This window comes from Lethenteron reissneri, chromosome 4 (genome assembly GCF_015708825.2).
Source record: "Lethenteron reissneri isolate LAM-NWPU_2019-01 chromosome 4, ASM1570882v1, whole genome shotgun sequence".
Taxonomy (NCBI): domain Eukaryota; kingdom Metazoa; phylum Chordata; class Hyperoartia; order Petromyzontiformes; family Petromyzontidae; genus Lethenteron; species Lethenteron reissneri.
In genome coordinates, this window is record NC_083782.1 from 2,485,262 (window position 1) to 2,509,668 (window position 24,407).

The window sequence follows — 24,407 nt, forward strand, 5'->3', positions numbered from 1 at the left end:
ACCTGGGTCTGCCCCGTGACCTCCTGCCAGCGGGCTTTCGACACTTCACGTGGCCTCAAGGTGCACTTGGCCTGGCACAAGCATCGTGGTGACGTCACCGCCACTTAGTGGCGAATGGCAGTTGTTGTTGTTGTTGTTGTGTCTGTGTGTGTGCGTGTGTGGTGTGTGGGGAGCGGTAGTGTAGTGGTTAGCGTGCTGTCTGTGTGTCTGTGTGTGTGTGTCTGTCTGTGTGTCTGTGTGTGTGTGTCTGTGTGTGTGTCTGTGTGTGTGCGCGTGTGTTGTGTAGGGGGAACGGTAGTGTAGTGCTTAGCGTGCTGCCTGTGTGTGTGTGTGTCTGTGTGTGTGTCTGTGTGTGTGCGTGTGTGGTGTGTGGGGAGCGGTAGTGTAGTGGTTAGCGTGCTGTCTGTGTGTCTGTGTGTGTGTGTGTCTGTCTGTGTGTCTGTGTGTGTGTGTCTGTGTGTGTGTCTGTGTGTGTGCGCGTGTGTTGTGTAGGGGGAACGGTAGTGTAGTGCTTAGCGTGCTGCCTGTGTGTGTGTGTCTGTGTGTGTGTGTCTGTGTGTGTGTGTCTGTGTGTGTGTCTGTGTGTGTGCGTGTGTGGTGTGTGGGGAGCGGTAGTGTAGTGGTTAGCGTGCTGTCTGTGTGTCTGTGTGTCTGTCTGTGTCTGTCTGTGTGTGTCTGCGTGTGTCTGTGTGTGTGTCTGTGTGTGTGTCTGTGAAGGACGCTACTGGGCAGTTGGAGGCAGTCGCCCTCCAACAACAACGGAGGGCGGAGGAGCGACGCTCACAACAACGAGCGGAGCGCCGGGTGGCTAAAGCACAGCAAGTTGGCACAGTAGGGGGCACAGGTGGTGCATCAGCCAGTCATCTCGGTCATCTCGGTCAGTCGACCCGTGGCACCTGCTGGGTCTGCCCCGTGACCTCCTGCCAGCGGGCTTTCGACACTTCACGTGGCCTCAAGGTGCACTTGGCCTGGCACAAGCATCGTGGTGACGTCACCGCCACTTAGTGGCGAATGGCGGTTGTTGTTGTTGTTGTTGTGTCTGTGCGTCTGTGTGTGTGAGGAGCGGTGGGTGTAGTGGTTAACGCTACGCTGCGCTACCAACCCGGCGAACCCAGTTCGATTCCCGCTCATGGCCACCACCGGTCAAGATTATTTGAACCTCCCCTAGGTCGACTCAGCCTCAAACGAGTAACTGGTGTGGCGTATTAACATCGCCACTGGGGAGACAAAGGCGGCCGGCCGTGGTGGATACAAGTCCCGGGCGAAGCCGGGTAGTACAGCTAGTAATATATAGACATATTCTATTATTTAATAAACAAAGTATGACAATTATTTAGCGCATCGTGAATGCGGGTTTTATTATTGAAAAAAGAATTAAATTAGGAATAGGAAATTTAAATAATTTATCACACGGCGAAGACCGGCGGTTCAATTTTTCAGTGGGCACTACTGCATTTTTAAAGGGCATTGACACAGGAGGGGAAGGGGAGGTGATGGAGGCATCTGGATGTGTGCCCTCAAGGGCTTCAACTAAAGCATCATGCCAGCAGATTCATATTAAACATCTGTCCACCGTGCGCCTGCAAGGAAAAAGAAACACATTTGATTTTGCCTCACAGGCTGGGATATCAAGTTCAAGTTGATTTTTGCGTAACCAGGGGAGATCTCAAAAGACCACAGGATGAGTCTCATTGGCAAAGGTTGACCTGGGTCGCCAAAAATGACAAAGGCATAATAAGAAACAAATAAAGGACAGTACGGCTCTGAAGCAAATCGAAATAAAAGCAAATTGAACTGCGTCACTCAAATGAGCAATCGAAAAGATTGTACGAACATAAATCAACGTTACAAAATACATTCCCCGTAGCGCAAGTCGGCGCGGGCTGATTATTTTTAGACTGATCATAGAACATTTACAAATTAAATTCCAGAAACACTTCTTTTCCGTCGTGTCTCCTGACCAACCTCTACGCTCTTTCCCCAATATTCTGCGCAAGCGACCGCTTCCGCTGTTGGCAGTGCCAACATCTTGAGTAGCGTTGAGGTTGCCGCAGGACATCTCATGAGATGGTCCATGGTTTTGCTTCTCCCCAGTGCCGGATGAAGCTAGTGTGGGGCCTGTAGCATATGATGTTATAAAGGGGCCCTAAATAAAAAAATTACACTTAAATATTAAAACACTAATGTTTTACTTGCATGGTAAAGTAATTGTATTTGTTCATTTGCTATACAGCCAGATAATACGACAAATCGCTAACCTTAAACACCCAGTCGTTCATAAAATTTGAAGGCGGTATAGTACTATAGTAATAGAGCAAGTGCAGAATCACTGAACCGGAATTGATAGCTTGAAAGCATTTAGCGCGGGGCCCTTGAAAGTGCGGGGCCCGTACCTTTGCTACTAGAATCATCCGGTACTGCTTCTCCCGACAAGCACCATTATTCGGTTGTGCCAGAAGACCCCCTCCCTCCTCCTCCCCCTCCCCACGATTTCAGGAGAGAGTTGCATCTGCTGACACCCACACTCTGCTCAGTCTGTTGGGGCTCCGCCATGTGAACGATTTGGAATTGGGAGCCAGATGCGAGCTCCTCACTGGTAGGTGGGGGGGGGGGGTGATTCCTTGCCGGTTCCATTCAGCGGCTTTGTCGCTTCATTTTTCCACATTCTTTTTGCCAGAGGGAGGTTCTGGCAGATTCTTGTGACGTGGTCAGTGGTGCTCTTGTACTTGTATGTAAGCGGACGTGAGTATTATTGTAGGAGTATCACTGTGTGATCCACCTACCCATGCTGTATCTGCAGTGGGGTTGTTAAAATATAGATCGCTTTCATTACCGTTTTATTAAGGTCATATATGAATGAATTAAGCGATTAAGCATTGGTTGCCAGTTTGTGAACCTCTTTAACTGTCAAAGGGAGCTACCATGGTGCATTAGTTAGCGTGCGTATGTATAAACGGTGTATATATGTGTGTATGTATGTATAGTGGGTCCAACTGGGTCACAGATGTCGTTCCTTTTAGAGGCAACACTTTTATTTGTACCACGTAACACAAATGGGTAACTGCCCCTTTACCAGATACAGCCTAGGGTGGTGACCACCCAGCTAACTACTCTATACTGGGGAGTTACTGCTACGAAGGGTCGGACCCTCTCACTCGGGTCCGCGACCACGTGGTTGCCTCGTAGGACGTAGAGCTTCCAGCGTGTAGATGTTGAGCTTCCAGCTTGTAGATGTTGAGCTTCCAGCTTGTAGATGTTGAGCTTCCAGCTTGTAGACGGGGAGCTTCCAGTCTGTAGATGTTGAGCTTCCAGCTTGTAGACGTGGAGCTTACAGCTTGTAGATGTTGAGCTTCCAGCTTGTAGATGTTGAGCTTCCAGCTTGTAGACGTGGAGCTTCCAGCGTGTAGATGTTGAGCGTCCAGCTTGTAGATGTTGAGCTTCCAGCTTCTAGATGTTGAGCTTCCAGCTTGTAGATGTTGAGCTTCCAGCTTGTAGATGTTGAGCTTCCAGCTTGTAGACGTGGAGCTTTCAGCTTGTAGACGTGGAGCTTCCAGCTTGTAGATGTTGAGCTTCCAGCTTGTAGATGTTGAGCTTCCAGCTTGTAGACGGGGAGCTTCCAGCTTGTAGATGTTGAGCTTCCAGCTTGTAGATGTTGAGCTTCCAGCTTGTAGATGTTGAGCTTCCAGCTTGTAGACGGGGAGCTTCCAGCTTGTAGATGTTGAGCTTCCAGCTTGTAGACGGGGAGCTTCCAGCTTGTAGATGTTGAGCTTCCAGCTTGTAGACGTGGAGCTTCCAGTGTGTAGATGTTGAGCTTTCAGCTTGTAGACGTGGAGCTTCCAGCTTGTAGACGTGGAGCTTCCAGCTTGTAGACGTGGAGCTTCCAGCTTGTAGATGTTGAGCTTCCAGCGTGTAGATGTTGAGCTTCCAGCTTGTAGATGTTGAGCTTCCAGCGTGTAGATGTTGAGCTTCCAGCTTGTAGACGTGGAGCTTGCAGCGTGTAGATGTTGAGCTTCCAGCTTGTCGATGTTGAGCTTCCAGCGTGTAGATGTTGAGCTTCCAGTTTGTAGACGTGGAGCTTCCAGCTTGTAGATGTTGAGCTTCCAGCGTGTAGATGTTGAGCTTCCAGCTTGTAGATGTTGAGCTTCCAGCTTGTCGATGTTGAGCTTCCAGCTTGTCGATGTTGAGCTTCCAGCTTGTAGATGTTGAGCTTCCAGCTTGTAGGTGTTGAGCTTCCAGCTTGTAGATGTTGAGCTTCCAGCGTGTAGATGTTGAGCTTCCAGCTTGTAGGTGTTGAGCTTCCAGCTTGTCGATGTTGAGCTTCTAGCTTGTAGGTGTTGAGCTTCCAGCTTGTAGGTGTTGAGCTTCCGCCTTGTAGATGTTGAGCTTCCAGCTTGTAGACAGCAGCGACCTCGGTCCCTCTCAGGGACTCTCCTTATATCACCCCATGGGTCGGGGCCGCTCCGCCTTAGGCCCCGCCACCTTCTGGAGCCTTCTAGCTCCCTCTCGATCCCTCTCGAGAGCTCTCCCCAGACACGTGATCACCCCCTAGTCCCCCCACCTGGGGGCCTCTCTGTAGACACTCCAGATCACGTATCTGCGGGGTCAACCAGAGTGCCATGGCCTGGGGCAACCCTGCCGCTGGGGTGCCACTCTCCCGCTCCCCCTCGTGGGAGCCCCCACCACACGCTATGCGTGGTGCTCGCGCTATCCCAGTGCTCACCAAGCCCCGCTATGGCAGGTACTACACCAGCCTACGGGGTGTATGCGATGACGGTGCATCGTGTGCTGTGGCCCTCTCAGGCCGGCACCATACAGTGACATCACTGATGTCACTGCATATGTATAAATGGTATATATATGGTCACAGAGGAAATGAAGCTGTGTGGATTTGCCAATGACTGGTACCAGCGGTGTCAAGACCAGCCTCTGTGGAGGAGGCTCGTGAAGGACGCAGGTACTTGGCAGTTGGAGGCAGTCGCCCTCCAGCAACAACGGAGGGCGGAGGAGTGACGTTCACAACAACAAGCGAAGCGCCAGTCGATAAAAAACGCAAGTGTGCACAGCAGGGGGCACATGCCGGGCCGGATCAAGGCGTGGGGGCTTGAGGGGCCGCAGCCCAGGGGCCTCCGCCAGCTGGAGGGGTCTCCAGAGATGAAGTGAAAAGTTGTTCAATTGTGAATGCTGAATTTGATTTGTTGTTAGCCTTGTAAAAATACATCCTGCTGCCGTGTGGTGCCGTGTGTGCATATCCGTGAATTTGCCACTCACATTCCACTGTAAATGAGGTCCCGGTTCCCGACTTTCAGAAACTGGTAACCGATTCTGATGAGCAGTTGCCTTATCACCCCTTCGTCACTCAAACAATTCCCTGCTCCGAAAGTGGCGGGTCACGTGCGTGTGTGTCCGAGCAATCGCATCAACAGCCCTCCCGCAGCGTCACGGGGAGAACCTTCCGCTCGAGCCAGCTCGCTAAGATAAAGAGAGATAGGGTGACCTTTACAGCATGGTAAGAGCCCATTGCTGCGTGTAGCGGTGGCACGGTGGTTAAGCACGCGCTATGAACCCTGGAGCCATGAGTTCGATTACTGGTCATGGTTAACTTGAATTGCACGTGAAATCTGAAATTAGTCATCGTGGGATATTGTTTATGCCGTGCCTCTTCTCGAGTCACATCCACTTGCCTCATACAGAGATCCATAAGCTTACAGACCGATCCCGTAGACTCACAACAACATAGGCTTACACAGAGAATCACACACTCGCACAGAGGCCCATACACTTACAGAGACCAACGTTGAGGCTCACAGAATTACAGAGACCCATACACTCGCACATACCTACGTTGAGACCCCACGGACTTACACGGGCCGTACTTACATCGTCTCACATCCTCCTATGAGTCGCAGGTCCCATCACCACATGGGGTTGGCTGCTTACATTTCCTCTCTCCATGAGCTATTCTGTGCCACTTGTCACATCCACTGTCCCCATATCTCATTCTCCCATCTCACCGCCGTTCTCCGTCTCTCCTCCTCCTAGCCCGCACCGGTGTGACACCTCCAAAGACAAAGAGGCCCCCGTATAGCCTGTAACAGCTTGTTGGGGCAAGTGCTGTTAGCGAGCAGCACCACCGGTGAAAGGCCAGCGTGGCACACGAGGGGGTGGGTGGCCAGCAGCACGCCCGGCCGCGTATGTCACCCCACTGGCGATTTTACACACTCCGCACTCATTTGGGACTGAGTCGACCTAGGGGAGGCCCAGGACCGGTCAAAGATAATCGTCACTGGTATTGGCCGTGAGCGGGAATCGAACTCGGGTCGCCGGGTTCGTAGTGCAGCGTCGCGCAAACCGCTGCGCCACCGCTCTCACGGTGTGGCATCTCCACAGCTCTTAACAACATCGGCATCAATCTGCAAGGTACGAGCAGCTGATTTGAAGGCTGCCTGCAGAGCTTTCAAACTTTATGGGAAACGGACGCAGACGCATTATAACAGTGACACCCACACACACACAACCACCCCTCCTCCTCAATACCCGCTCCATGCTAAATCAAAATGAATTCCAAATCCATTTTCCGCGCTCTTTTGAAGAGATTGATTTTCTTTATCACTTACGGTTATCTGTAATTATATCACCGCTGTTGCGACGTCATATCACTGGTTACAGTCTGCACTGGTTGTGCTTTGATAACGATCGGAAATATAATATATATTTTTAACACAGAGACCCCAGGATCTCATGGAGTGGGCATGTGAAGCTGCAAGTCACAACACCCTCGGGATTGGACTTCAATGCAGCTGTGATAGTAGCACATTTCTTGTTAAAAAAAAAATTGTAGAGAAAGTGATGAAATATCAATGCATCCGCACACACACACACACTTCACTTTAAATGGCTTTTTTTTCTTTCCTGGAGCTTCAGGGGGAAATCCGTCAGAGTTATGGTTGATCTTCTTTGGGCGAAAAAGGGGCCACCGGTTTCCCACGCGTGAAATCGAGGTTGTGCCTGCAATTGAAATGCAAGTGCGGTGCGTGGACCTCGGCGTTACCGGTCTCGACAACGAATGCACTTTCCACGCCGAATATCTGTTCCTCACTTGAACGAATGTTTGCTCTCTTTCCCCCGAGGAACACAGTGTTCTCAAATACTGGGAACCAATATTGATACCATGTTACTTCTTTTGTGGAAGTCTTTCTTTGCAATATGAGTAATGGTGGATCCTAATGATGATTAATCTGTCTTTACACGTACATAAATTGTCCATGCATTTTTAACCAAAACCTTAATTGTACGACCGCTTTCCAAACATTTAATTTTAATAATTTTAACTTGCAAGGTGCGCAATATTCGCTCGCTCTCGAAAGAGAACAAACCACTCCCGAGATACGAGGAACCACAGCCACGCGGTAAGTTCCCCCCATCCTCTCTATGAGATCTCTTTTACCAGTGGCAACATATAGTAGTAGGTTTTTACCCTTTTAAACTGGTACAAAACTGGCACCTTTATTCAAGGCATCATGTTTGCAATAACCACAACACAAGTAGTCAAAAAAGCAAACAAAAAGAAGCAACTCTGATAATGATAATAATATGCACTGTCCTTGAAGTTGATTGGTCCACACCCGAGACGGCTTTCTTTAGAGCCTAGTCCCCATTGGTGTTGGACCAGATGACACCAGAAGGCGTACAACTCAAACACAGTGCAATATCAGAGTATTGAGAGCTCGGGGTAAGCATTTACACTATGAGATCTCTTTTACCAGTGGCAAAATATAGTAGTAGGTTTTTACCCTTTTAAACTGGTAAAAACCTACTACTATATCCCCCCATCCTCCCAAGCTCTGCAGTCGCCTATACATTAAGATGTTTTCAGCCTATTAATGAACACTTGGAGAACATCTATGCATGCGAGGGATGACACTCTATCCCATACACTCGGAACAGGTGGTGAGCACATTTGCTGCACAGTTTTTCTCCTGGCAAGCCAGGTCATGGCACAAATGCCCACGGGAAGGGAATTTTTACAACATCTGTGTGCAATCCATCAACCCTCCACAGTGCTGGATTACAGGCCACGTGTATGGCCAACAACCAACCCGCGTTTGTGAGGGCAGTAGTTACCCGATTCGTATCTGACTAGTATAGCCAAGATGCTTGCAGTGACAGGAAAATATCATTCGCAGGTTGTTTCGAAGTAATGTTCTTCATGTGGGCATGAACCATGTGAAATTAAGTTATTGCCCCGAGGTTCTCCACCCATGATATAGACCTTCATGCGTGGAATATGTTCATCATGCCTACACATCACCATATTCGTGAAGGTTTAATTTGTCATAAAGAAATAACAACGCGTTTTTAGTGTTTAATTGTTACGGCTTTCTTCGTTTGCTTCAAAAACAGTTTAAACAAAGAGATAGCAACCTGGAGTGAGAATTATTGAATGCTCACATGCACGACGCTTACGCACCTGTGCAAGGCGGTACAGAAAGTAGGTTTGCTGACAAGCTATACGTGCGGAACTTGAGTGTGTATTCCTACGTCGTATGGGGCTGGGCGGTTTGCGGGTTAGATCGCGTCAATATAAATGCGTCGTTAAACCTGCCACGACCCGACACAGCCAATTAGTATTTTTTTGCACGTAAATAAAATGTGCCAATTACTTATTAGTTCAGCACACCGGTGTGTTGGAGAGTAAATCCACAGCAACACAGCGGTGAGCTGAACTAGTAACGGACTACATTTTGATCTAAAGCTTTCGTGACTGCAGGGATTCATATTCTTGGTTCTTTCGGTAAAGTCACGTAGAAGAGGAACAATAAAATGATAACGTCGTGAGAATTTTATTGTTTTATATTTTTATTAGTTTATTGTTTCCCTTCTACGTGACTTCACCGAAAGAACCAAGAATATAGTAACGAACTGGCATGTCTTGTTCACATGACAAACCTTACTAATTGGCTGTGTAGGGTGGTGGCGGGTTTCACGACACATTTATGTTCACGCGATCTAGCCCCCCCCCCCAAACCCCTCTATCGCATGGGTAATATTGTTCGCGAAAGCCTACGTGTTAAACCTTCATATGTGTGTGTGCAGTTATTGGTGACCAAGTCTCGACCACCGACCTCACCGCAATCCTTAAGCTCGGCTTAATCATCGGTGGCTGCCTGCCTGCCTGCAAGCGAGCGAGCCCCTGCATGTCAGCCGTTGCTGGCTGGGTGCCCTGACACCACCATTACAAGCCCCTTGAGCCGCTGGGGCCTCTCCGTCGACTTGCCACGCTCTTAACGTGAGAACCGGTGTTGGGATGGGGTGGGGGTGGGGGGGGGGAGTGGATTATGGCGACAATCGTGTCCAGTGATTTACGTCGGAGTGAAAGCAATTTTGGAATTTATTAAACTTGCCACCGTGGTGAGGCGATGAACAAGTACATCACATCATCAAAGCACCGTAATAAGAGCATTAAAGAGTGCAAGTGACCGTATAACTTATTTTTATGTGCTTAACTTGTGAAAGCATTATTCGTATGGTGTTAAGCCAGTCCCAAGTGCTTATGAAATATGCATACAATCATTTATTTGATTTAGGATTTGCCATTTAGCATTACTGTCGGTTTTGGAATATTTTTTTCTGTACATTTTTTCTGCAATGCAATTTGGATTCTGCACTAAAAAAAATACATTTTCTCCTTCTCCGCAAAATCCCAGTTGGTTGCCGGGTGACGATTGGTCACACGGCAGAGTCGAACGGCTCGTTGGCCCTGATACGCTTCACCCATCCTTGGGTGATCCACCAACCTCGGACACCGAAAAGCACGCTACGCGAACACCGCATTTTATACGAAGGTACACATCGCAGAAAGAACACGCCGATAGAGTTTGCTCCCGTTGATTAAACACGGTTTGAACTTATAGTTGAGCTGCCGTGTGGTAAATCCAGAGGGCGCCGGTTGGATTCGATCTCGTGGGGCGGCAGTTGCAACATCGGTTGCAAGTTTCTTAACCACCTCGCCATGGTCAATCGATCGGCGGGTGACGGCGTGTGTGTGTGTTGGGGTAAAGTGAGGATATCGTTACCTCTTCTGAGATGTCTGTCGCGCGTGGAAGAGTAGGCCAAGATCTTCTATAGAGTTGATTTTATAGAGTCCCAAGATCATTTCCTTGTCGTGGCGACACCTCTGCCAGTAGTGGCGTGGTGAGCGAGTCATTGCAGCGCTGCGCCTTTGCTTTGAGTCAAGCTTCAATGCGGTTCTTCTCGTGCTAAAGTGGCAAGAAATGATTCAAAACAGTCGTTTAGCCGACACCTCTGAGAGAGAGAGAAATAGTAACGGAAACATTTCCAGCAGATTATGCATTTGCATTCATTTATAAAATTACGCGGGGCGAAATAATATATTCACAGCCAAGTTCATTAGCGTCTGCAGACGGATATCACATAAGTTGGAGCGTAATCATGACGCTCTTCGGCAGACGGTTATAGATGAGTGGGCATTAACTGGTAATTTATCAACAGGGCATTGTAAGGGATACGGTTTATAGATGATGCATAATAGGGCCCTGTAATAGGTCCCGTAAAAACAAGACTAAAGTGTTTTCGACCAACCAGCGCACAGGACATTCGTGTCACGCAGCAAGTTCACGCCGTGTGCGAAAAGTTAAAACAAGATTAAAAAAACACACGCGAACGTAATTTGTATCGAATTGGAAAACAAAAAAATTCGCGATAAAAAAGTTAAATTTATCGATCCTTGACGGAATTAACTTTTCGTAATGCCATCTTTGTGTAAGTCACGCTGGGATTTCTTTATTCGTTTGCCGAATCTCTCAACATTGCTGATAGGTTGTACGTCTTACAAGTAATTTTTTGTTAAACCTTTATTTCAATTGTGCAAGTTTACCCAGGAAAGAAGCCACCCGGCTCCCGTCAGCTCCTTCGTGGGCATGGGGGCTGGGCTCCCCGTGTGAAAACGAAAACCAAATTAATTTCTTAATTTCCAAAAGCCAATCATAGCCCGCAGACTTATTGATGATGGGATTTAGTAGTTATGTTGCTGCCATCGTTTATACAATTCGCGGATGAATCATCGAGTTTAACACGCAGGTTTTTTACGACCAATATTACCCGTAATAAAGTCGTTTTTGGGTTAGATTGTGTAAATATTAATGTGTCGTAAAACCCGCCACCACCCGACACAGCCATTCAGCAAGAATATGCAGTAACTGCAGAAGCTGCATATTCTCATCGAGTCGTTTCTCAACGATGCAGGCGAGGGGGGCAACGATTAACGTCACGGATAACCGCGTGGGTGCGTTCCGCCATGGGGACGCGGCGCTGGGGTTAACGGTGCCCTGTTCCACCTCGCCCACCGCCCCCCCCCCCTCTTGCTTCTTAGCACGGGGGGGGAGCGGATATTCGGGACGACCCTAACATCTCTCTCTCGCCAATCGGCGATCAATATTCATTCCGCCGTGCCGGGGCCTGAGTTGATTGCTTTTCGCACGGCAATCCATTGCGGCGGTGCCGGAATTAACGCACGCGGGGACCCAGCGCCGCACGTCGCCCCAAGGGTCCCCCCCCATTCCCTCGCCCCCCACCCCATCTGCTGCCCACTCACTTCCATGCCCCCCCCCACCAACCCGCCACCCCCACCACTCCCCTGTTTTCATCAGCTGGTGCTGTTCGTGCACACGAACCCTGGTCTCAGTGGGGATTTTTTTTCTGTTGCAACTGTAACCTTCCGCCCAGACCCAGCAAACCTCACCATCGACTCGCTTCCCCGTGATGCCAGATTTAACCGTCTTCTCCGCCAAGGGCCATTGCGTGTCATTTCAGCGCCGTCGAGGGCCGATTCCCTCCACGTCTTACCAATTCACTCCGGTCACTTGCTCGCCGGCGGTCAGTCGCCTCATCATCACTCATTTATCGCCACTGTAATAATTGCGGTGGTGGTGTGCTGGCAGTGCTGCGCATGCAATCAATTAATTAATACAAAAAACTCAACACGCTCGTCAACGCCGACGTTTTGGGCAAAGGCCCTTCCTCTGGATGTGCCATGAAGAAAGGCCATTGCACGCAACGTCACCAGTTAGACATTTTTCTTTCAAGGCAGGCTTGTCGACGTGGGTGGTTTAGATTGTTTTTTTAACTTACTGCTGCTATCGCGGTCTTCTGCCGAATCCTAACCCCTCATCCCAAGCCCTCATCCTAACCCCTAATGCTAGCCCCTAATCCTAACCCCTAATGCTAACCCCTGACCGTAACCTCCAAGACTAATCCCTAACCCCTAAACCTAATCCCTATTCCTAATACCTGTCCACAACTCCTAACCTCTGACGTAACCCCCTAACCTTGACCTTTAACTCCTAACCCTATTGCCCGAACCAAAATCTCGAATTCTACCTCACCCCTAACTCGGAGGTACTAATATGTAGAGGAGGGGGGGTAGGGGGCAATGAATGTTTGCCATCGGATACAAACGTTCGTTTTCCTGGGGGAGCAAGTACGTGCTTCCGCTCGCTCTACGCGGGTGCGGTTTGTGAGATTTCGCGTATATATGCGGCTATCGGATTTCTACTAAAAATTCTACGTATGATGCGGTGGTGAGATTTGAACTACCTCGCCTGGTATACAGGAGGTCGTGGGTTCGATCCCGACCCTGACGCTTGATGTATATTTGGAGTTTGCATGTCTCCCTCTTCCCGTGGTCGCGTGGATTTTTCTCCGGGCCCTTCGCTTTTTCCCTCCAAGTTTAGAATCAACGTGTTTAGAGTATTTGGTTGCTGCTTTAAATTGCCACGTTATGAGCCACTTCGTTGAGCTATCATCTGTGGCCAGGCGGCTTCTGACAAAGAGCTACATAGCTCAGTGGGCCTTACCTTGTAAAATATAAATGTTTTTTTATATGCACTGTACACGCTACTTGGCAGCCAAGTGTCTCCTCGTGCGGTTTCGCTTTGTGCGCCCTTTGGTTGGAACGCATCTACCGCATGATGCGCGGGAAACCTGTACGAACCGAATATATTCAGTCACTGTTCCTTGCACCGGATATTTCAAGGAAACCAATGTTCGCGAGCGTGCTCGCAGGCAATTGGCACCGTGGCTTCTCTCTTGCCTCTGCCGCATCATGAGGACAAGGTCGAACCTCGCGAGGAATGCGCCACGAACCCAAAGCGCAGCGGGGAGCCACGAATCAGTTTTGTTCGTGCTTGTGTGGTCTCCCACGCAACCTATTCCTCCAGGTCATTCCAGGGGAACTTCCTCTTAACCATGGCGACGTGTGGGGGACACAACAACGCGGGGTTGTGCGAGTTTACTCCGCTTGTCTGCGGGGGGGAGGGGGGACAGGAAAGTTGTTTGACAAACCAAGATGGGGAAAAAAGTGCGGACACTTGTAGACAGCAGTAAGAAGAGGGCTGCACAGATAATAGGAGCGTTTACGGACCCTATGAGATACGGATAATAAAAGCCGCACTGTAAAAAGGGTTGGTGATAATAATGTCAACTTTTAACGCGCTGCACAGTATTCGCTCGCTCGCAAAGAGTGAACGCAACTGAGAGGCGCGAGGAAGCACCGGTAAGCAGGATGGCAGCCACGCGGTGACCCGGTGCCAACAATTGCCCACGCTCTGCGGTGCTCTACATAGCAAGGTGCTATTGGCCAATTATTGAGTGGGCGAGAGGTGTTCCGTACTTGGAAGATAATGCTCGCCACTTACATTGTTGTGTGGCGAGCGGCACGAGACGCGACGGGCTTCGTTGTGTCTTTATGAAAATATAAGCGCACACAAAAGCACAAATTTGGTTGACATTTCCCACTTCCAGGTGGGTTTCAGGACAATATACAGTGTCGTGTGTGTGTGCGCATATCGAGTATGTGTGCAAAAAACACATCAGCAAGTCAGAGTGTCTCCCTTTGCTTCTGAATAACCATTTACTTGTATACGAGTGAACGTTTGGGCATTAGCATATCTATATATTTATACGAACTGGTAGAATAAAAATAAATAATATTGTGCATGTAATTGACATCCGACAATAAATGGCAGGTATCTACTTTAACAACAACTGTCGGTAAAGTGTGGTGGAATCACTTATTATTTTTATTGTCATCGTCTGCTCGTTTTGCCGAGCCAGGTGACAGCCGATTCATCAGCAACAGCGTGGAGACAGGACCCTGCAACCACCGTCTCAGAGTCTGGTCAGGGTCAGGGTCCTGAGTCCACCATCTTAGAATCTGGTCAGGGTCAGGGTCCTGAGTCCACCATCTTAGAGTCTGGTCAGGGTCAGGACCCTGAGTCCACCATCTTAGAGTCTGGTCAGGGTCAGGACCCTGAGTCCACCATCTTAGAGTCTGGTCAGGGTCAGGACCCTGAATCCACCATCTTAGAGTCTGGTCAGGGTCAGGACACTGAATCCACCATCTTAGAGTCTGGTCAGGGTCAGGACCCTGAATCCACCATCTTAGAGTCTGGTCAGGGGTCACTTGTCGACAATGTGCCACACGGTCTGTCACTGGCCACGTCCACAAATCGGGTTGTTGTGGTTCACGACGTTTGCCCCGTGAATGGAGAGAGGTCGGCTGCTGCACACGAACCCTTGGCCGGTACGGAGCCTGTCGAGCAGGGCCCACGATGGCCGGCGTGGCAGCTAGAAACCAGGAAGGTTAACGGCGGGTTCGACGATCAGGAAGTGGTTCTTGATGTCTTTGGCTAGACTATTCCTCACGCTACCGTGGTGTAACCGAGTCCCAATGTGGCACGCTGGTGCACACGTGGAATTACCCGACCTTTACCTGTACACAGTATAATTTACACCGAGAGAAAAAGGAACACATAGATTAGGGATAAGGTACAAATCAGAGGCATCAAAGTGACAATAGAGGAAAGGGAATGGGTTTGGACAGGAGGCATCATGGGACAGGATGATGGCTGATGGGCGAGGCTGGTGACGGCAGTGGCAGCCAATTGCGGGAATGCATCTGGGAGGATGACCACCACAGAGATGGGGGTGCTACGATCACGAGATGTTAACTACCTCGCCTGGTCTACAGGAGGTCGTGAGTTTGATCCAGACCCTGACGCCTGCTGCTGTATATTTGGAGTTTGAAAACTGGTAGTCGTGTGGATGTTTCTTCGGGTCCTCTGGTTTTACCCTCCACATTTAGAATCAACATCACGCATTCAAAGTCTTTGGCTGCAGAAAAAATATCCACATGATAAGCGACATCGTTGAGCTGTCATTTGTGGTCAGGACGCTTTTGATAGAGAGCTACATAGTTCAGTGGGGCCTTACCTCGCACAATAATAAACAAACAGGCAAATATTAATATTGTCTTGACAAAATGAATAAATAATGCGTTCCTGTGCAGGAGTACGATGGATGACAGCAGCACTGGACGCAGGATGGCGATGGCTGTTTGGAGGCCTTCATTCAGCAGTGGATAGACAATGATGATGACGGTGGTATTATTATTACACACACGATGTATATTTTTTTGTATTGACAAGAGCAAGCCTCGCCACAGGCAGCTGCACCATAGCAATGGCTATTGTGGGAGGTGCAATTGGCTTGGATTTGAGTAATTCCTGTACGGGTCTCTCGCCTGTAATCCCCCATCATTGAGATAAGGTGGGGGAGGGGGGGCGTATCGAATAACCTGTCAGAACATGCACCTAGCTTGGCACAGGCGATGTATTGACACAGCCAGTACAATACTGTGTAGTATTTATGAAATGGAGTGGTGACATTGGCCTGCGCGCAGGAAGATTAGATGGCGAGCCTTCATCGCAGGACCGGTGGCTTGGCGAGGCCTTCATCCAGCAGTGGACAGATCATGGCTGATGAAAAAATGGTGAATGCAAGTAAGTATTTGCTAAAGCTGAATGGGGATATTACGGATGGGTAACCGTGTCAAGGTTGCAGGCATGTAACTGTGTGCCACCTCCACTGCTGGCAGAGAGCCCCTCAAGACAATATTTGTCCCCACTCTTCCATGCCGGCCAGATATCCACAATTTACCTACCACACGACTAACTTTGGTGTAACCCATGGGTCACCCATTTATAGTGCTGGAGTTGACATAAGTGGGGAAATTCAAGAAACTTTTTTTAAAATCTCGCCCGGAGATCAAATCGAACCTGTTACCTCTGGATTGCAGGGATCAGTTTGGTAACCTTCAGACCAGGGCAGTAATCGTCAAATACGGACAGCATCTGAAGCATTCCTGAGCATAGTTATTGGACGTGATGTTGTGGTGGCCGATACGTAAGCAGCATGCGGATGGTCCAAGGGAGAGAGAAACAAACTGCCCTGTTCAAGATGCTGGCGTAGAATGCAATATCCAGTTGCGTTCACTTATTCCAACCTTAAATAATAAGTAATATATATAAAAAAAACTTTTTTTAAACACGCTTTAATGAAATGTACCCTACTAGTAATGGAAGAACTCCACGACTCCAAAAAGTGGCCCCGAAGCTTGCCATAACGTGAGGGACCGTGGTGATTACAGCCAACGTCAGTTGAGCGTGGACAATTAGACCCAAGCCGAAACATAACATATAAAAAAGACTGTTATTTTTTTTAATGATAGAATATAGTATTGTCATCAGTATGACACAAGTATAGCAAGTTTGCAGTCTATACCACATTGGAAAGTGGGTTAAAATAGAGTTACAAGATTTGAGGATACAACGATAACAACAACAGACAGAGTGAGTTAATAGAAATCGTGCAATACTAAAAAGAAACCCCAAGAAGATTCTGCAGTGTTGAGAAATGAAATAAATCATTACGTAAAGGAATAATGGAAAAAAAAACGTTTTGCCCTCACACCCATCAGACACATCGCTGGGCAGGGCAAACGCCAATTTCTCAAACGATCTCACGGCAGCCAAGGGGACCGTGCACTGCGAAACAACGTGTCTGCCGTGTGAGGGTGAGTGGCGGCCCTTTGGACACAGCTCGTTTCTGCAAGCGTAGAGCGCAGTGGCCGTAGTGACTTCATTATCAGCTCAGGGGGTGCGGCAATCGGTCAGGAGCTTTGGCCATCAGAGGAGGGAGGGGGGTGGGGAGGGGGTGGTGGGGGTAAGGCACCCCCTGCCCCCACACTAGTTACGCCACTGGTAGAGCGATAACCTCCGAGCGTCGTGCACTTCTGCGTTTATGATTTCCTGCATCGGCGCCACGGTTGATCCGGCTGACCCGCGAGCAAGCCAAAGGGTGGCGGTAGAGGTGCAGCGCTGCAATTGGTCGCTCGTGCCGCTGCTGTTGGAAGGGCCTCTCACTAGAAGGTGTTCTGGAGAGCCCTTCCCAGAGAGGGTGTTTTGGGCTGGCCAAGATGCCTTGGAGGAGGTCGGAGTACCCACAGTTTACCCCACCGCACGTGATCTGCTCATTGGCGAACTGTGTGTGGTGTACGCATTTGTATTGCCGGGTGGACAAAGGCTGGGCGATTTAAAAAACGTGCTTCCATCGTTTCGACTGCCGTGCCGCGCGGGAGATCGCACCGAACCGGAGACCGCTTTATGGCAAGCCCAGTGTGCGGGACATTACACCGCAGGCATCCCCGTGAAGGAAAGTAACGCCTAAACAAATATCTGTGTACGGATGTATCGTACGATGAAGTGGCCGGTGTTTCAGGAGTGACCGACGCTTCGCTGCCAATGAAGGAGTTAAACAACGGCCCGAGATTTTTCAGCAAGAACTCGAATCGCTCGTCCCGTCGGGAACTGCCCACATTTTGAGGCTCAGCCATGACATTTTCAGACCACCCGCAGGACTTCCTTTGTCTGTTTGTACAGCCCCTGGCGCTTCCAATAAATTATCGGGCACTATATATATATGCAGGCGTGGGGTAGAGCGGTAGAATGGTGGTTATCGTGCTGTGCGGTGAACCCTGCAAACCCGAGTCCGATTCCCAACCGTGGCCAACACCGGTGGTCAAGTGATACATGAACTGATCACCGATGCGCTCGTACCGTCCCGTGTGGATTTCGGCACACATCCCTCCGCGCGACCCTGTGTTGCGTATGGATGTCGAACTTCTTGCGCACCGCGCGTAGCCAATCCGTGCTAGTCGACGGTGCCGAAGGCGCTTCCGTTCCTGCAGAAGCTCGCGGCGCGTGCAGCGGAACGCCGGACATCGTGCCGGACAGCACGTGGGAACGACTCGAAAACTCATCGGAGAGAGGGAGCGAGAGAGAGGCCCCAGGATCGCCCCCTTCTTCGTAGCAGAGTGAAGCGCTGCGAAGAAGAGCCATTGCCAAACAACAACAAAAAACCGTTGAGTGTTATGCGAGTTTCCTTGAAAGGCCACGGCTGCTATTGACGAATGTGTTGAAGTTGTATACGGCACGAGAGAAAGACCTCCGCAGTGGTATCATCCCCTCACACCCGCATTGACCAAGGTGGTGAAGTATGGTTAAGCAAAAAAATCCCCACGGCACGGATGGGTTTTGGGGGGGGGGGGGTGGAGCCCTTCACCCATTTGTGGATTTCCATTGTAAACAAATTCGGTTTGACACGGACGAATTTCGCGACTAAATCCTGTCTGTCGGCCTGATGGGGCTGGTTGTTGTAGTCACCGGCCAAACGTCACAGTACTCGACTGGTAAATGTTGCGGGTTTATTCTCCAACACGCAATCGACGTGCTGAACTAGTAACTGATTGGCACATTTTGTTATACGTGACGAACCTCAGGAATTGGCTGTGTCGGGTGGCGGCAGGTTGAACGACACATTTGTATTTACGCAATCTAACCCAAAAAAAAATCCTCCGTTATGGATTGCAAAAATGAAAGTCCAATCTTTGATCAATTCCAAATGTTTAATGTCATCCTATGCCACCTGCACACAATGAACCCAAACGATGTCACGCTGGACTTGATCGGCAACAGCCGTTGCGTGATTCTCTCTGGCAATCTCAGCGGCATCATTGACCAGACACGGGCATCGGACTGCTTCCCCGTGCACGCGTTGGCTCAGGGATAAGGACTGAGATGTGAATGATAGTTCAGAATAACCGCTGCAGAGTAACGTCACATATCCGACTCCATGGGGGACTGTGGTGCAGGCAGATGTGTGAACATCCAGAGGAATGACGGTCACACCGTGCACCGGCATGCAGGGGGTGGTGGGCGGTTAATGTGACGGCGGAATATGCGACGCACTGCACTAACCTGGGGTCTCAAACTCACCACTGGGACAATTTGATTTCTGGCCAAGGACTGCTGGTGTTTTATAATCGTATTAATATATAGACATAGTGGAGCAGTGTTGCAGTGGTCATGAGCCCCAGAGGCCTGAATGAGATTCCCAGCCACGGCTAACATCAGTGGCGAGCAATCTTTAAGATCCCTTGGGCTTTTCCGACACCATGACATAGTGACCAGCGTGGTGAAGTATGGCTAAACAATCCCCATGATGAAGAAGGCCATGGTTGGGGCATTCAGCCAACAGTGGATTAACAAAGGGCTGTAAACTCTTCTTGTCAATTGGTGATAAAAAAAAAGAAATTTAGATTTTTATTTTTGTTCATATTGTTTGCCATTTCCCCCCATTAACAAAAAAAAATTTAGAATGTGCTTTCGGTGTCACGTCATGAGAGGTGTTTGTTGCAGGCTACTCGAACCAATATTTCGAAATCTCAGAGCTGGAATTTAGCCAAGTTAAGTGCCAAACCAAACTGAAAATTATGAACCTTCATCGCACATTGCCCCACAACATCGCCTACTATATATATTTTACTTTTAAGGCCACAGTGTTATTGATGTGTTCAGTTTTTTCTACATGCTAGGTAACACAAAATAATCGTTAACATGATTACGGAGATTATATAACAACACTAATGATTATTTAAAAGTTCTGTGTTATTGAATTTTTTGTCAATCTAGGGCCAATATCTCCAATAGAGAATGAATGCGCATAAAATCCGGCAGTCCACCAGCATTGATTCAAGTAAGCCTGATTCTGCTGATGAGACACTTTATGTCGAAACCGGTCCAGAGTTTTGCTTCTCTTGAATCAATGCTGATGAAACTATGCACTCCCAGAAGGCCATGCAGCCGATAGGTTGTGTAAATAACACTTATTTCATATGGGGGGAGAAAATGTAAATTTAGAATATTTACTATTTAAAGTATTTTTTTTTATTTTATTTTGCCCACTGAGCTATACAGCTATTTTTCAGAAGCCACCTGGCCACAATTGATACCTCAAAGAAGTGGCTTACCACGTGTAAATTTATAGCAGCCAAATCATCTAAACGCATGATTCTAAATGTGGAGGGAAAACCCGGAGGACCCTGCGGAAAATGCACGTGACCACGGGGAGAGAGGGCCGCAAACTCCAAATATACAGCAGCAGGCGTCACGGTCGGGATTGAACCCACGTCCTCCTGCATACCAGGGGAGGTAGTTAACATCTCGTTACCGCGGCGGTGGCCATGGTGGCTTGAAGGTCAGAGTGCAGAGCTGGGCACAGCCGAGAACCTGCTTTCAAATCCAGTCAGCCACGTAATAAAAACGTCCCACATAACCCGACAGTTTCTCGTGATATTAGTAGACAAAGCGGCACGGCGTTAATAAACTAAGCGAATGGCACAGATGCCCCCACGCAGCAGTAGATCGTCGTTGATGATGACGATGATGAAACACATTCATCAATGGAGAGAAGCATTTGTCAGAAACGAACCGTGAATTTCTCACGAAATAACGAAATAAAGCAACACGGCGATTACAAAGGGGAAATCTCTAGCCGTCAGGTACAAGCAGCGCTCAGGGTGAACCTGAGGTTAATGTTTTGCACATTCATTGCTCAGTGCCTCCCGAAGCAATTCGCTTTGTCAATGCATCCTCACCAACCCCATTGTCCCAGCCGCGTGTTCGCTCTGAACGCCGTCGCTAAATGGTTCTGCCATCGCGCCTCCAGGCCCCGAATGCTTTAAAGGCGCCGAGGTTTGTCTCGCACGCCGCGGACGTTGAAGGAGCTTGAAGACCGGCGCCGCGGCCACCACCGAATATTCGTGACGTGGCTTTTATCAATCTCGCAGTCCGCCCCACGACGGCGTCTCGCCCTCCCCTCCCCTCCCTCACCAATCGCACCCTCACCCTCATCACCCCCTCCCCCCCGGCTCCTATCCTGCCCCCATCTCTCACTAAGCCCCTCCACCATTCCCTCTCTGCTTCCTTCCATAACTCTACCCTCCCCCCCTCCACCATCGACCCCCTCATAGCCTCTGGAAAGACAGAGGCATACGTATAGGGAATAAAGAGAAAATGCGATTTAAAATAAACAACGCATTTGTCCAATTCCGAATCTTTCCAACCTGTGCTCTTAATAGTTTTCTGCTGTTGTTAAACTGTTATCAAGCTGCTCAGTAATGTAAGCTGCCCGTGTTGTTGCCAGGCACAAACAAACTAAACGAAGCAACGTCTCCTGTGGACCCAAGCAACTCCAGGGGCCTCAACTGCACGGAAGAATAACGACGCACCAAACAAATATCTCAAATTCGGCTCCTCGTCAACATAGCCACACAGCATTACTCACAACCTCCTGGATTTACCCCCCCCGCCCCCCCCAAGCCAGGATATTTTGTTCCAGAGCTCAGTCCTGAACAGCTCCGGGTGACATTTGACATTAGGCCCTGGTGACCACCGCTCACACGAACAGGGCGTCATAGCGTCTGCGTGGCTGTGTGGTGGGCAGCAGAGGGGCAGCGAAAGCAACGTCTATTGTTGCACGCCCATGCCACTTGCTCTCGCCGACTCACGCAGACCAGCGCGGTGAAGTATGGTGAAATTACCTCCCACGCCACGGCTCTTATGGCACAGGGTGGAAGTGGGTAGGGAGGCCTTCATCCAGCAGCGGATTGGTTAATGGGCTGCACGTGAGCTCGAGGGGCGCCGCGTCACAAATGCGAGGCAGATTCCCCAGCAGACAGACCTCAAGCGTGGCGTCTGCAGACCACCAGACCACACACCGTATGAAATCTCAGCTGGCAAAAAAAAACCGAAATTCAATTCGTGGAATAAAATGAACAAAACGTGGGATGGGCAGAAATGTGTGTTGGGGTTTGGAGGCTATGAAGAGGCAAGCGCACTTTGTTCGTAGACAGTACATTCATTCAATCGATGTTGCGTCAAAAAAACAAGAAGAGTGGTCGAGGCGCCGCCCTGCAATGGCCTCGCGCGCGACACCGCTGGCCGAAGGGCCTCCACGAGGGGGAGCACTCGAGGGCGTTTTGGCCTACTCCTCCTTGCTGGCCAGGCATCTTGGGTGTGCTGGGGCAACCGGCACCTTTCTCAGAAATCGCGCCGCAACCTGCCAAAACCCTGGTCAACGACCTGTCGTGGAGCCATGCTCGCACCTGTTGGGTGGACACTGGCGGCGAGGTCGTAGAAACTGGCACGGTAAAGTCACTTACGTGGCTTACGTGACTTTACCGAAATAACCAAAGAGTATGGCACCGTTGTTTCAACCGCCACTCCGGGAGACGGAATTAAATCGGGCGACCTCCGGATTGTAAGTGAAAAGTGCTAACCGCAACAACAACAAGAACAATTAAAAAGAAATCCAACAAAGTGATTTCCAACTCCGATAAGCATCGAAGGGGTTGCTCGTCACAGTCCCGAGGCAGCGGTGGAAGTCCCACATTGCTATGGCAGGAGAGAGACTCTCAAAACGGCAACCGACGTTGACTTCCCCCCACAGCGGTACTCTTTTTTTTATGATGGTCTGAGTTAAACCCCCACCCCGCCTCCCCCCAATCAGGCTTTGACCTCGCAACCTTCCGATTGCTGGGGCCACCCGTGCCGGATAATCCAACACACGGGGGGGGGGGGGGGGGCGCATAACCCCCCCCCCACCCATGTGGCGTGCGTTCATCGTTTTCTTTTACCTGATGCCTGATGCCCTCTCTCATCCCAGCTGCCATCGTCTCTTTGCTGGAGGACCTCGCGAGGGAGCGGCCGTGCGGCCCTTTTCCAGGGCGCCTCCGACTCCGACCAACCCAATTACCCGCCGCCGTTAAAATATTTAACAGCGCGGACGATGCGAGATGTTATTTGATTTTCGCGGCGTTCATTTAGCATCGCCCGTGGGCCCCCCGAATCGTATGAGGAATCCAATTTGCTGTCAGTCGCGTCTGATACAAGCCCATGGTAATTTAGCCTCAACCTTTTAACCCTGTTATTTCCACAGACAAAAGCGCTGCTATTGGATTACGGCGCGTCGCCCCCTTTGTCTTTCCCAAAAGAAGTCCCGTGGATGCGCCTCCACTGCCAACGGGTGCATCATCGCGCGGGCCAATTCAGTGAGGGGCGGCCGTCATTAAATGTTCATTTGTGTGCCGCATTCGTCTTGCGCGTTGCCAATATTTTCAGGAGGCAAATGCCAATGTCGAGGTCTGCCCGCCGCGAGAGTGTCTCCGGAGAGAGTCCGGTGCGGTTGTGCTGTTACCTCCCCCGTTTGAGGCAAGCGCAGCCTTCTGTGGTTTACAGTATCGTCCGCAGTTTGCGGTTATATGGCCACAATCGCTCTGCCGTGGTTTGCCTTTAATTGTTCATTAATGAAGGAGATGCGCGCGCGTTTGCAGGTGGAATTGCGTTGCCATTGTCACAGCGCACGGTTTTCGCGAAGGAGCTCGTCGCGAAGTACTTCAGAGGTGGATGTGATTTGCCAAAAGGAGGAAACTGGGTCCAGCGTGGTTTTGTCCAACAGAGGAAGCTTTTCGTGGGGTAATTTTTCATACTTAGAAAATTTGGAGCATGACGTCGGCACATATGGCGGCCTCTTCTTTTTCGAATAAACCCAATGGGATATTTAACATCCACTCCGAAGCAGATGGTGATTGTGTATATATTTTTTTGGGATGTACATTCGTAGGATTAACCGAGGCGGCCACTGGTCTCGAGCCGTGAACCTCTGCAAACCGCGCAGCCGCTTGGTTATTAAAAGGTTAATTTGATAAACTCTATATTTGTTTTACCAGGTAAGGCCCCACTGAGCTGTGTAGCTCTTTTTTCAGAAGCGACCTGGTCATCACAAATGACAGCTCAAAGAAGTGGCTTCTCATTGTGTGGAAATGTTTAGCAGCCAAATACACCATAACGTATGATGTTGATTCTAAATGTGGAGGGAAAAACCGGAAGAGCCGAATAAAACTTCACACGACCACGGGGAGAAAGAGAGAGACATAAAAAAAACTCAAAATATACAGCAGCAGGCGTCAGGGGTCGGGATCGAGCCCACGACCCCCTGTCTACCAGGCGAGGTAGTTGAGGTAGTTGACATCTCCCCAGCTGAACCTGTGCAGCTCGGATGGCAGAATATTGTTTCCAGGACTTGATATTTGCTGTTACAAGCCATGTCAGCCAAAGCAAACCTCTTGGTTATGCATGCCAGAGGCAGCCATT

At 49.6% G+C, this 24,407-nt stretch overlaps 1 long non-coding RNA gene across 2 annotated transcripts; it reads left to right on the forward strand.

Moving 5' to 3' along the window:
- Positions 1-9,369: 9,369 nt before the first annotated feature.
- Positions 9,370-24,407, forward strand: LOC133349187 (uncharacterized). 2 transcript variants are annotated; one of them, XR_009755900.1, is made up of 4 exons: positions 9,370-9,842; positions 15,365-15,458; positions 15,758-15,857; positions 21,400-24,407. It is a non-coding gene; the product is annotated as an uncharacterized LOC133349187 (long non-coding RNA). The 2 variants fall into 2 exon arrangements; XR_009755903.1 differs by lacking the exon at positions 9,370-9,842 and adding an exon at positions 9,870-10,191.